The following is a 15,292-nucleotide window of genomic DNA, read 5'->3' as shown; positions in this document are numbered from 1 at the left end:
AATCCAGGTTTGCCACCAAGATTTTGCCTCAGCAAATATATTAATATGCTATTATTTAGCTCTTCTTGAAGGACATGATGGTGTCAATCACCTTTTTATTTTCTGCAGTAATACTCATATATACCATTCTGTCAATATACTGTTGGGAACTGTGTGAGCCTTGTAGGATGCAGGGTCCGTATGCTGGGTGTGTAGGACAGCCCATTTATCAGTCTTATCCAGTGGAAGCATCACTGGTGAACAGAGGCAACACCTAGATGGAAGTATTGGACTGGAGGGATTGATGCAGATGATGGTATTTGAGCCACTCTACTTTTGCCCCACGAGTGCAAATTACCACATAGTCGCTTGCAGCTCCACATCCAGAGATGCGGATGGGGTACACTGGGATACCAGTGGTTCCAGAAGACTGAGTAGACTCAGTCAATGTGAAGAATTTTACTCTGCCTTAGAACTAAATGTAATCGGCATGCATGCACTATCTTGCTAGCCTAGCAGTAGGTTTGTCAACTCATCCCTGCTGTCTTACGCATATGTGGCTAGAAGACCTCAACAGGGCACACTCCCTGATTCCTGGAGAGCACAATGTGGATCAGGAGGAAATCACCGGATAGGTCTCCTCCTGCCATAAGGCATCTTGAGTGGCGAGGGCATATGACAAGCAAAACTGTCTGCACTCAACAGTGATCAAACCCTGTCTGGTAAATACAGTGGATACCCTTCTCCTATACAGGTAGAGCCATGTTGGTAGTGCCCACATTACCCCATTATTTAGACAAGCCACAAGGCCCATGGCAGAGAGGGAAGGGAATCAGAAGTCAATTTGCATAGGCTGGTTTTGTCCCACCCCTCTACAGCTAAGGTTCAAAAGTGATTTCTCAACAGGGTGGAGGCAACTGCAAGTTGCTACCATACTCTGGGACAGCTGTGCACTCAGTTCCCCCATTAGGGGTATTGAGTGGTTGCCATGAAGAGGTTGCACTGTTGATGGCAGAGTCCAGATTTAACTAAATCACAGTTACCTCAGCCATATTAAAGAGTTAACAATACTAGAACTGTAAGAACTTAACAGGGCTTCAGGTCTAAATTCAGGACACACAGAAAAGCAAAACAGCTTGAAGAGATGGTGCAAGAGACAAGCATCTTGTGTCAATTCACTTCAAGTCAGGCTGAACTGTGGGCATAGAGAAATAGACCAGAAAATAGTGGAATAGTGGTTCTAAATATAGCTTCAAGGAGAACCTAGACTATACTGAAGAAGATTATGAAATGTATTTTAGCAAGAAAGCAGCTCAGTGATGGAGATCTCCACAGGGATGTAAGGTTTTACATTTTGTCATCCGCTGGCTGCCATTGAAAACTGTCTGTCCTATAAATCACAGGAAGATAGAGAAGACAGCAGAGGCAGAGTCTAAAGTTAATTTGCATCTGCAGTATGTGTCACACCAGGGAAACAGCCAGCAGCTCTTCTTGTGGTCACCCACCCATTCTGGAGGAGCACTTGGTGGCAGCAGGCAGCTGCCCTCTACACAAGCTCTGCAGTCCTCCTCCTCCACTGGAACTCTGAATACTCCAGTGAGGACATGGGTCTGCATGGCCCTTCCTGTCGCAGTGCTCCAGGCACTGCTGAGAGAGAAGCAGAGAGCTGCTCTACCCATGGAGACTCATCTGGCAGCCTTAGCCACCTGAGCAAGACAGCAGCTCAGCAAGGATTTACGATGGCAGTTTCAGATTTAGGCGTTCATACTTCATCTTAATCCTGTTTCTAGCATGTAAGTCTCTTAGGGCTTCTCTGATGGGCTAAGAGACCTATAGAGGAGCAAGCTCTTTCAGGAGAGTGAAGGGAGCTAGGTCCATCTGACTAGTGATAAAGGATCAGTTGGAGTGCCATGATAAATGAAATGATTTGGACACTTCTTTTGTATCGCTGCTTTTTTTTCTGGAAATATGGTTTGAAACTGTGTTGTAAAGAGCAACTTTGAAAGAATTCAAAATCTGTCATGCATTTCTGCAACAGGAAGCTTTTCACATGAAACATTGCAAATTAACTGTTCAGTGGTCCCAAAAGCAGGCAGGGAGGGATGTGATGTCTACTGCAACAGAAACCACAGGAAATAGAAGCTGGTCTTTTTGATTTGCTCATCTGCTGCTGTTATCAGTGATCTCTAAAATAACTAGAATTGAGACACATCAGTAGGACAAGAGCAAAATCTCACACTTTTGTTTATACATTTAGCAACAGTCTGACCTTCTCTCTCTGGTACGGGTGGAATTAGTCATAAAAATATAATCCTTCTAATTTCAGTGAAACTACTCCATGTGTAAATAACCACACTTCAATAAGATAAGGCGTTCACAATCTAGCCTTGGACCCACAGTCTGTCTACCAGGAACTTGTGGGCATTTCTGGCACAATAAGAAAGTCAGGACAGCATTCCCTTTAAAAACAAGATGAACTTGTGAAAAACTCAGGCACCAGGTGTCAGCATTCAAAACCATGAAAAATCATTATATCGATATGTGCAAATTGCTGCTATCCCTTTAACTTTGCACCAAATAATCTACCCATCTCCACTGCTGGAACAGGAGTGTGGCTAACAGCAGATCTTCTTTTGTATGTCTTGAACGACAGTGGCTTGCTCCAGCCTTGTAAGGGAACAGGAATTCCTTGGACAGGCAATATACAGTGTCACAAGACCTCTCACTAAACCTGATTTATATACAGCAAGCTGTGAGTCTGACAACATGAAGAACAGCAGGCCTCAGCTGAGGTCAGGCATGTTACACCAAGGAAGAGCTTTGCCCTGTCAAAAGGTTCTCAGACATAAACTCTAAAAAATCAGAACTTCACTGTGAAACCATCTTTTCCCAGAGTTGGCAGGGATTGTAAATATGTTGGAAGGCAGGCTGAATAAAAAGCAATGTGAACAAATTGGAGAAATGATCTGGGGAAAATCCCAAATAGAAGGTAATTCAAGGAAGATATGAGCAGAAATCTGCATTTATCTACAGATTCAAACTGTGAAGTAGATAGGAATTCTGCAGAAATGATCCAGAAGCTACAGTAGCTCCAGAATGAAACGAAAATCAACTGTGTTGTGCTCTTATGAACAAGATAAAGATAAGCTGAAGGTCAGCTTGTAATAAAAAGATAGATTACAAAATGGAGAAAAAAGAAAAAAAAAAGAAAAAAAAACAGAGAGAGAAGAAAAAGGAAAGAAAATTCTGCTCATAGGCTCAGTAAGGCATCAGTAGAGACTGAGAGGGATGTCGAGTCACCCGCACCTGAGATCTTTAAAATAGACAAAGATATCACAAAATTGATCCTGTGCTGGTATGAGGAAGACTTTTGAGTACTATTTCAGGCTTATGAGTACCCAGATTTCTGAAAGAGCAGGCTGACTCCAAGCTGCTTTTGATAGCACACCATTAGAGATAACATTTCAAAACAGATGTAAGTCCTTTCCTGCCAGAAAGTACTTTTTTAAATAAAGCTGGTCAGTACCCAACAAATGTGTGAGAGCCCGACTCCACCAAAACAGCTCTTCAGTTCAGAGGTCTTACCAGTCATATTCCCACTGAGCTCTGTGAGAACTTGTGCATGTCCTGGTAGATTCTATAGGAAACAAAAAGGAAATGCTTATGTTCATGTTCATCTAGATAGAGGCAAGAGTTTGTAAAGATCTTAATTGAAATCTAAGATAGTGAAAAATGAGGTTTCACTTTGAAGACTGACTTTTCAAATCTGTTCCTGTAAAGCCCAAAGGAAATATATGAACAGAAAACAAATTACAGGAAGAAAAACAAAACTCCCTCACTCCAGCTCGAGTTATTTGACCAGGCCTTGAAAAGAATTGCTAGTGCACCTGCCAACTATTTCCTCATTCTAGCCGCAGCAAATATCTTGGATGACCAAAGATTAACAGAAAGGAAAAAAAATTAAAGAAGCATTGGCCAGATCACTGACTTTTAACAATGTTGCGCTTCATAATTATTATTATTTTTACATTTGTCGATTGTGTTACACCAGCCCTATTACTTGTGGCAGAAATGTGAAAACACAAAACCTTCATTGAAGAATTCATAAGCTAAAGAGACAAGACAGGAGACAGAAGAGAGAGGAAGAAAATTCTTTTCTCCCTCCTTATGGCAAGAACAGGCTGAAACGTTATGGCTGAAATTTTACATGGGAAACACCTGTAGCATGGAGGGGTCCGGACTGGTAAGCTCATGTTGAGTTGATTGCAACTTCAAGGAGCTCACTGTTGGGTGGGATACAACCACTCCTACAGCTGCAGGAACACAAATTTCATTTTATTCTGCCTAGTTTGGAGACTGCAAAAAGTGCAAAAAAGAGCTATAAAAAGTGGCATGGCCTGTAAAGACAAGTATTCAGGGAATTAGCCCATGCAAAAGGGCTAATGGGGCTGTGGCAACGCTCACCTGCCTTGAAATTGTGTCTACATCAGCACTAAACCCTAAGCCTGTGCTGCACTAGCTCCTCTGTTATATTGATGTGGTCTAAGATGGCATGGGAAGCCTGTGCCAGCACTGGAACGAAACCCTGCTTTCTCTCCTCCACAACTTGTGGTGTAATCAAGAGCATCTCTTCCTTTTTTATTTTTGACTTCGCTGTCTCATTAAATTATCTGCACTTTGAAAGGAATAAGGAATATAAGTATACTTGTTGGGCAATTTAAAAGAACTTTAAACAGCTAAAGAACTGAAATGTTCTTACCCACTCGGTCTATTTTCTTTGAAAATATAACCAGAATCCTTTCTTCTTATTATATTTTGTAAATAAGATTTTTTTTAAAAAAAATCCATTAAAAATGCTAGAGGTACTTTAAATAATTATTTTACCCTGTGCTAGGAGGAGTTAACTCTCTGCATGTTTTTGAACAGGATTTCCCAAAACATTTTGCAATTTGAGGGTCACTTACAGAATTTCATTGGGTATACCAAGTGATGTCATTGATATCAATGGCATCCAGATCTGACTGGAGAAAGCTTTTTAAAGTACTTTAACAAATTACAGGATTTGAGCTTTGGACTAGAAGAAAATTTCAGTATTCAGTTGCAATATGATACTGTTGTATTAAATTGAGCTCAAAATGCCACTTATTTAGTATCCAAAGCATAGTCTATGTCTGTTTTTGAAAACCTAATGGCAGTTTTTCTGATAGCTTCTACTGTTTCATATTCTGTGGGTCTCAACAATTTTTCATATCTTCATCCAGCAAAAAAAGAAAAAAAAAAAAGACTTATTTTGACTGAAGAATCTTGGATTTTGGCCCTGGATTTGTGATTTATATTGATAGATTTTAAAAAGTGCCAGAATCCTTTGAGCCAAATGTCTTGGTGACCTTTCACATCTAAAAGGGAGATATGTTTTGCCAAACCCTTCACTTCCAGGAAATTGCACCCTGATTCATATGAAAATGGAAAATGCATTCTTTCCTGGGTTTGGAATTACTGAGAACTGAAAAAGTTAGTTTGGCATTGACAAGCCCTGCAATCATGTCAAGTGATTTTAAATCACACTATTAAGTTCTAATATATTAAGTGGGATAAACATTTGCTTAAATTAGATATGTGTGAACACATTTGGAAACACATATATGTACATAAAATGTTCTTTTTCTAGATAGCTTTTATAAATAGGCATATATGTATATGCACACATAAAATATGTTGCATGGATACCTATGTACATAGAATATATATAGAGAAGATGTTACATGCTCTCAATATATTGTATATATATTGTTATACAAGCTTCTTTATATACAAACAGTGCACAGATAAGGGAAGGTTAGAAGGAGTTTGGAAAAAAATGTAGATTTTACCCAGTATGACTGTTTCTTTCTTTTTTTTTTTTTTTCCTGAAGGTATATCCTGCCTCTGGAGCAAGAAAGGTTGGTGTACTCATACATTCAAATCCAGACTGGATGCTCCTGTGGAGATAGGGACTTGGGTCAGGGCCTTGAAGGGAGTTAGTGGAGCTTTAGTGGGAGAAATGTTTGGGAAGGTGAAGCTGAATGTATGGGAGATTTGTGTGGAAGCGGGTGAGAAGCCAGTTTAGGAACCCAAATTGTGCAGATGATGGTGCAAAAACAGGAGCTACGAGGTGGGAGGGGAGTTGAGGATGAGGCATGGGATGCAAGACCTCTAAATGGGGAAATGTATGGGGTTTGAGGGGAGGACAGAGAAGCTGACCTGAAACTCTGGGACAAACAGTGTTAGGTGGCATCCCACAGATTTCTCTAACTAGGATCGCATTTGGGAGTAAGGACACACACAGACCCATTCCCAACCCACCCCCGCGGTGCTCCTTCTCTTCATAGAAACATGGTTGCCATATAAACACTGATTATGGTAGAGTTTATTACTCTTTCATTCAAAAGTAGAGATCTGTCTTTTCTGCCCTAATGAGAATGGCCTTCCAATACCCCTTATTTTTCCCATCACACAACACTAATAATAAAAACAATAAACACATATAAGTAGGCCAAATCTGAACTAAAAAAGCAGAGAAGCTATAGTGTTGTCTTTTAGAGCTGGGTGATTGTTTTTGTTTTCTCTTTTTTTTTTTTTCCTCTGAATGAGCATAGTATTGTTTAAAATATACAATTCATGCCTTGTTCCACTTGATGCCCAAAGAACATGTTTATTTTTTATGCCAAAACTCAATCAGACATGCTTTGGTCTTTTTTTTTTTTTCCTGGGAGCACAAATCCTTTATCACATTTTCATTGGATGTAACCTCCTTTCCTTATGACTTGGGAAGCAGCCGTGCAGACCCTTCAGACTACATTACTGCATATGTATCTTCCACAAATAACCTAGCCAAAATACTTTCTGACCATACATAGATTTCATTTACTTCGTTATTCTGAGTCCTCTTCGGATTCTATACAATTTCACCAACCTTCTTGTCCGCAACTAGTTACAAAATTTCTGGGGAGTAATATAACCTATTGTAGAAAACCCATAAAGTCTGCCAAAATTTTCAGAAGGCCACCTGCTTGGGGGAGGAATTTTCACTAAATTCCCTGTTCCTTTTCTGAACTGCAGTGCGCAAGCTGGTTTTGTGGAAAAATACCTATAGAAAAAAACATATTCAAACGTAATACAGTAATAAATTACTGTGACTCTTTTTTTTCAAGTAGGCAGTGGTTTTATTTTAGCTTCTGGGAGACATGGAGAATTTGGATTTACTAACATTACTGCTTTGACTTTCAAGACTTAGGAGCACGGGAATGAAGCATATAGGCACAAGGCCAGGTCAGCTAATCACTTTCTGCAGAACAAAGCTCAGAGACTGCAGTGTTTCAACTCTTATGACCCAGCTAGGATTGCAGTCATGCCTGCCTTTAAAGAATAAACTAGACACAAGATCTGTAAACACAAGTCACAAGGAAAAGGAACCTTAAAATGAGAGTTCATATTTACGAGTGAGGCAATGGTCAGTTAACTAGCAGTCGTGGAATTCTGGAAAAGGGAAATGTAAAAAATACAGCGTGTCAGTGCTGCAGTTTTTGGCACTTGGTATTGAAGTTGTCTGTAAAGTTTTACTTTTTATGGGTAAAAATAAGACAAGGCAGACGACTGTTGTAAAATCATCCTGGGAGACATTAAAATAGGTCCATCATAGGAGATGAAAACCAAAGTGCTTAAGGATAAATTCCTGCCTGTCTCTGCCTGCCTGTCAGTTCACTTGTAGCAAAATCCAATCAGGTGAGAATTGTGCAGAGGAGGAGCACTGCTGAGCCCAGAGCTAGAGTGAGGACGACAACCGTTTCCTCAAGCTCTCTCTTAGCCTTCGGGAAGGCAGGCAGCAGGAAGAAAGGAAGGAAGGGAAATAAGTATAATTCATATTTGCCTACAGCCTATGAAAGCTGATTCATAGCAATTCAAATACAACAAAATCCAATTATTTCCTAACTCAATCATATTCTTACCTCCACATAACCACCAAAATTCACCCCAAACCTTGATAAACAGTATTTATTACAAAATTTTGGTACAAGATAGGAAAAAAAAAAAAAAAAAGAGGAAAGGATTTCAGAACCATGTAACCAGAAACAGCATAATATGAAATTTGCTGAAGTAATTCGGAAACAGCGTATTTCATGCCTAGTGTGCTAGCCTCAGGAGTGACAGAATATACATTTTAAAACTTGAAAATTTCCATGTTCAGAGATTTAAAACATTTATACTGAGCTAAACTTAAGCTAATTTTATTTCTTTTATAAAACTTCATTTTGATGATACTATTGAGAAATTACATAATGCTTTTCTAAAGAATTGTTAGACATTTTTCTAGGCAACTTTTATCTCTGTTTTACCAAGCTAGAATAATTTCTTTATACTGGATAAAAATGTTGCATTCTGCATTCTTCTCTCTGTCCAAGTGGGAATGGGCCTGAACTTTGTATTTTTCCATCAGCTTTTGCTTGACTGCTTGTTCCCTGTTAATTTTCCATTGCTCAGAAAATATAGCAAAAAAAAATCTGCTATGCTCAGAAAAACTGCTGTGTTTAGATGGGAGAGAAGAAGTTAATCATAGTTAGGAAAGTCATGCATAAAAAATAATACTCTTTCCCAATAAGGAACAACTGAAATGTTGAAATCTCAGAAGTTTTCTTGCATCACTTCCATTATTAGAATACAAATCAGAGGCTGACAAAGTGATGAATTATGTCAGCTTCGTAAATCTGGCAAGTCAAGATCACAGATAGCTGTTCTGGATAAACACAAATAGCACCCTAAATCACTGATTATTCTAAATGCACATAAAGGTATCCAAAATATAATCAGAGAGTTACAGAATCTCAAGATAATTTACCTTTGAAGGAAACTCAGTAGGTCATCTTGGCCATTCTCTTGATCAAAGTAGATCTAATCCTGATCAGGTTGCTCGAAGCCTTGTCCAGTCAAGTTTTCCACATCTCCGAAGACTAAGAATACATAACCTCTCTGTTTAGCCTGTGCCAGTGTTTCAGCATACTCAGTGGGAAAAAACATTTCCTAATATCTACACAAAATTTCCCTTGTTGCAAATGATTGAGTCTATTTTATGTCCATTTGTCCACATATGTGAATTCTTAGACTTAAAATTTGAAAGGAATGATTGCTTATATGTCCACTTTTGTAATTTCATTGGTATATGAATGTAGTTCATAAGATCCGTATGAGACTCATTATTACTCAGCTGGTTCTCAAATCCAAGGAACCTGATATAATTATGAGTTTTTGTAGGATGTCTTTAGAATTTAATTTGAATGCAAAGAATATTTTTAAATTACACACTTGTATTTTTATCCCAGACTTTTGCTGTAGAAATCGTTTTAAGTAGTGTTTGATCAGTTATATTTAAGTGTAAATGAAATCAAAATTATTCTATTTTTAGTCATATCTGCATAATGACACTCCTGTTAGCTAAAGTGTTTTTTTGTTTGTTTGTTTGTTTGTTTGTTTTTTCCTCTTCAGGTAAGGAGTTCTATCTTTTTTTAGCAGGTAAGTGAAAATTTCATCCTTGCTGTCGCAGTTACTAATAGCTACCCACCTGTAGATTTCACATAGGAGTTCCATCTTTAACTGATACAAATATTTTACTATTTAGCACCATTAGATTGATTCATGGCTTACAGACTGGTATGTTTTTCAGTAGAATTTTTTTTGCAACAGCAATATTGTCACACCATAATGCCTGAAAGGTATTGAGTACAATGTCTGGTTTAATTTTGAACTTTTCCACTTAGATTAAGTTCATAATCTCAATGAACAAAGTCAGTTGGATTATCTTACTAACCAATTTAAAGGCCGTCCTCCATGTGTAACTGATGGACTTTCATAATAGACTTGTTTATTGTTAATAATATTATTCCAGAACACTCATTTCACTTATACACCGAATCTGGAAATCAACTGGCTAAAAATAACTAAAAAACTTTTGGAAATTCTCCTTTCTCATTTGGAAATTAACTGCCTGATGAAGAGATTCAATTTCTGCATATTGAATTTCTCAATTGAAAAACATAAAATTTGAATTAGCAATGTCACTTAAATAATGAACTGCATAAATGTTCAGTGAGGTGAATTGAAAATTGGCTGAACTGTCAGGCTTATCGAGTTGTGATCAGTGGTACGAGACCCATCTGGGGATGCTAGTGGTATCCCCCAAGGGTCTCTACAAAGGCTAATACTCTCTAATATTTTCATTAACGACCTGAATGATGGATGAAACTATGTGCCCTCTCAACATGTTTGCAGACAACACAAAGTTGGGAGGGGTTGTTATTACACCAGAGAATTGTGCTGTCATTCACCGGGAAATCAACAGGATGGAGAAATTCTTCAACAGGGACCTCCTGAAGCTCAACAAAGGAAAATGCCAGGTCCTGCACGTGGGGAGGAATGACCCGTACATCAGGACAGGCGGAAGGCTGACTGTTTGGAAAGTAGTTTTGCAAAAGAGGCCCTGGGGTGCTTGTGGACATCTATTTACCATAAACCAGCAATGTGCCCTGTAACAAAGAAGGCAAGAAGTCTCCTGGGTGCTTAGGCAGAGCATTGCCAGTAGGTCAAGGGAGGCGATCGTCTACTCAGCCCTGGTGGGACCACACTTGGAGTTTGGGGTTTAGTGCTGGGCTGTCTTCAACTTTTCCTTTTCCTGGTTTCATTTCTTAAAGATGTGTATTTCTGAGCATGTGTTGTGTGCGTCTGGGTATGTCCTGTATGCACACATGTATTTACACAGACACATATATGGCATATGTATGAATTATATAGATGCACATGCATTATTTATTTATTTATTTATAAGTGTGTGTGAATGTGTATGTGTATGCCTGTGTGTATGTATTGCACTCATTGGTCAGATCATAGTTCAGAGATTTCAGATGTTTGAAAGAATTATGTAGGGTTAGCTGACTACTTTTCTTTACATTAATAGTGGGGAATTACTGCCCCAGTGTGGTGAGTTTTGTTCTTGCATATTCCTTTAAAATAGCACATATTTGATTCACTAAACTTTTTTGTCACTTTTATTTTTAAAACATTTGCATTTTGATACAGACTCAAACAAAGCTCTGATTTACCCTGTGCTTACAATTTACCTGAAACTTGGATAACAAGTTTCCCTTTTAACTAATCACTAGGAAGCAGTTTCTGCAGTGCCAGACTGTTCTTTTTTTTTGTTTAAGAAATCAGGAAAATGGAAGGGTCTCCTAAAATGAATTTTTCAGAACTTGTTGCAACCAGAGTTTTTGTTTATGTTTTTCTGAAGTTTGACCATTCAGTAACTGTGTCCCTGAGAGATCTACCTGAGGGGTTAGTTCCATTCAATACCGCATTTTTTACTGCATGTGTCTTCTGACTAACATGATTGCATTATAGACATGTATTACTAAAAGTGTGTTCATTGGCACATTCTATGCATCACTGCTGGACTTTTAGATATCTATAGTCCTTACATCTGCGTAACTAATTTTACCTTGTTATACCAGACCTTGAGGCTTTTTGTTCAATATATCTGCCTTGAGCCATGTGGAGTCATGGCATTATGAGCATTATAATAGTGAACTCAAGTCAAGGAAATAGCCTTCCTATGTCAGTTCACTCCACACTTTACCTAGAGACATTCAGCCTACTTTGAAGGTATGTGTGCCTGACTTCTTAACACCTGCATCCAGATATTCTGAATAAGAGGCAGGTTTGAGCTTGAGTTATGGCCCATGTTTATGCTTGGAAGGCAGGCTACTTACTTACACACGCAGATGACTGTCCCGAGCATCTGAACTCTCCCAGGAAAAGAGAGTTCATGGTTTGAGGGATATGGACATACCCATCCATCCATCAGTGACTGATCTGTTGTGTTAACTCTGATGCCCATCCAGGTTGCACCATTGTAAACGTTGTTACAGAAAAAGAATGCAAGTAAAATAGAAATGTGTCTATAAAGTTTGATTTTTATAGGGGTCACAGTGTCAGAGCTGAGAATAAGTAACCCAAAGAAAGTGTTCTGGTGCCCTCCCAGTCATGGCTGCTCCCAGCATTTAAATAACTGCCCCTTGAAAATTGGACTGTGATGCTGGACTGTGGGAAAGACTTTGTATTACAGTAGCATTCTTGAACAACTTCTCTTACATCCTTTTTACACTGTAAATAAGTATAAATAAGAATGAGGACATTAGTTTAGGCTTCCAGAATTCAGCTGCTCAGATAAACTTTTCTTTTTCCTTTTTTTTTTTAGCAAAATTTCTGGAAAGCTGATGTACCTAATATAATTAGCCATGACCATAATAAAGTGAGTGTATGTCGGCAGGGACAAGGCACTGATGTGGGAAATTATTATTATTCAAATCCATCGATACTTAGGAAAAGAATAGGTGGGGGAGATGGAAATGCATTTGGGAAAATAAAATTGATAAAATATTTGCTTTATTGGTAATAGAATAATATTTCATGTATATATGTACTCATTATGAACTTTAAGGGGATGGATTACCAGAAGATAGGCTTTAGTAGCAATGAAATAGATGTTAAAAGTAGATGAAGTAGAATGTTAGCCTGACAACAGAGAACATAATTCCCATAAATTGGAAAAAAAAATGTGATTGTGGAAACTACATACATCCCTAGGTTACATCAAATCCTTTTTTCCAGACAGAAATTATGTTCAGTTTTGAATAACACTGCAAGAGAAAAGTCTTGCTGAGGGTCAGTAATTAATGGTGAGTCATCGATTCTTTAATTTCCTGTCATCCATATGCAGACAATGCAGACACACACTGCCATATGTCTTTTGGCAAAGAAGCAAATTATACACCTCAGATGTCTGGTGGCTCAATTGCTTCTGAGAAGTTGTTTCAATATGATTTTCATTTGGACAGCTGCTACTGCCTCAGTTGTATTTTAACTATGCTTAAGTTTTTTCTTCATTATTTTTAGTACTAGAAACTTGTAATAGTTATTAAAATATGTTTTCAGGGATTCCAGAAACATGTCAGTCAGGGCTCTAGAGTCCCACTCATATAGCCCTGTTTTGTCTTAATTCAGTTCAGATTTGAACATTTCCTTCACATTCTTCTTACCCACCAGGTTATCTGGGCTAAGAAATAGTATCTTCCTAATAGATGAGTTGCATCTGAAGATTAATTTCCCTAGTTGTTTAAACATTTTCTATGAGACTGAATTTACTTCAGACAATCAACCAAATGTTTGTATGGCATAAGTAAAGGTAATTTTCAGTCCCATTAGAAAGCTTAATTTAAATTGTCTGGGTACACAGAAAGGAAAATTAATTCTTCGTATAATGCCATTGAAGTCACTTGGATGGAGTAATCTGACTTAGGGTCTGTGAAGTCTGGAGAGGTAAGACTACCCTAATGAATTTGATCATAATTTACCTACCAGAAAGTTCAGGCTGTCTTTGCGATTGGCCTGTTAAATAAAATGGATCTCTACCACCATCTGTCTTCTTCTGGCATGCATGCTGTGGTCTGCAGGTAGACAGAGGGTATTACCTATCATTACATGAGTTTTGCGATGCTATTTATTTTTCATGAGAAAAGCTTAGCATGACAAAATATTGGCCAGCAGCTGCTGGCTATGTTACTACAGCACTGTAAAATTTATAGACATTGAAAATGATGACTCAAAATATATTTATTTCAATCAAAAGGATTTGAATTACTGCCTAAACCATGCAAGTCAATAAAGTTAAAAATAAATGGGTAGGCTTAATAATTTATGTTTCAAAAGACGTCTAAGAATAACAGAAAGGATAAACTGAGCAAAAACAGTTTACTGGAGAGGCAGCATAGATCAACCTTGCTAAGACTAAGATTACTTGTAAATTGTTCAAGTCTTTTGTTTGATATAGTAAGGGCAGAGTGGGGATTATTTGTTCCAGAGCTAATGCAGTAGAAGAACTGCAGGCTTGGGTGCAATTCACTGTAGAGAATAAGCAAAAGAAATTAATGTATTTCAAGCTATTCTAAATGATCTTGACAACAACAGTATTTTTAAAAAGTAGTATTCATTTCTCTTAAATTACATATAGCTTTCCTCTCTGCTATCATTGAGCTCCAGAGAAAACTCCAGGAGACCCCAGCCAAACATGCTATTACTAGGACACAGAGGAGGGGTACCTTTTTAGTGCCAGAACATTTCATATTCCTTCTACCATCTGCTTCAAATTAAATTTTGGCTAGTGACTAGAAATTTTACCCATGTGTTGAAGAAGTGTCTTGGTACTTGGTTAGTGCAACATTTGAGTAATCTGAGGTTGAATGACCAGCTACTAAGTCAGCTGGCTGGCTTTTATAGTATATCAATATACTTTATTAGGTCACCTAGACAGGGATTACTTGGAGATATACATCATGTTATACTGGGCATTCTTTGTACTGAAGGTTTCACAGCTTCAAGCAACATACTTTAGTAAAGACCCAAATTATTTTATATTAAATAACTTATGGTATCTCTTACAAATTAAACCCCACTAAAGTATATCGATTTTCTCAAGATATTCAGCTACAAATAGATTAGGCCAAAGATGTGTGTCTGTGAAAACTAGTGTAGGCCTCCAGTACCTTCTGCTTAAGGGACTTGACACAGACTTTTAAATTATGAATCATCCTTCAGAGATGGATCTTGGCTTAGAGCAGAGACCTTCTGTGACAGGGGATGGGACCTAGCTTACCAATAAAGAGAGACTTTGAAAGCAAGATTTCATGGAATATTTTGGACATTTTGAATTATGTCCTAGAATTTTCCATTTCTTTACAGGGACTAGAAAAGGAACCTAGATGGCTTGCTGAGAGATAGATGTCAACATTGTGGATATCTAAAGCAGAAAAGATAAAATCACCAGACATATGAAACATTTACTGGTGTGATTATAGGCAAACTTCAGATGGTAAAAAATACATGTAAGCTCTGTGGGAATAATTTTATCATGATGTGTTTTCTCACACTTTGTTATTCATAGACCTTTTCTAACTACCAGCCATGTTTTTATTTTTATCTAGCCAGGGTTTTCTTTAATGCTTTTCTGGTATTACAGTCAATGGGAGAAGTGAGAGAAGTGTCTGTTGATGTGATATGGCAGTATTGGTAATCTTCATCTTCTCAAACAGAGTGCAAACCAAAATTTAAGATCCATTACATAGGGAAGAAGCTCATGACATTCTTAAATGATGCTGATGTTTCTTAAATGATCTTGCAGTTTCTGAATTGGAACAAACTTTTCATTTGCAAAAAACATCAATCACTATTAGGA

Source organism: Tinamus guttatus, unplaced genomic scaffold (genome assembly GCF_059628265.1).
Source record: "Tinamus guttatus ecotype Peru unplaced genomic scaffold, ASM5962826v1 Tinamus_guttatus_pri_ptg000150l, whole genome shotgun sequence".
Lineage (NCBI taxonomy): Eukaryota > Metazoa > Chordata > Aves > Tinamiformes > Tinamidae > Tinamus > Tinamus guttatus.
This window is presented reverse-complemented; position numbering follows the sequence as displayed.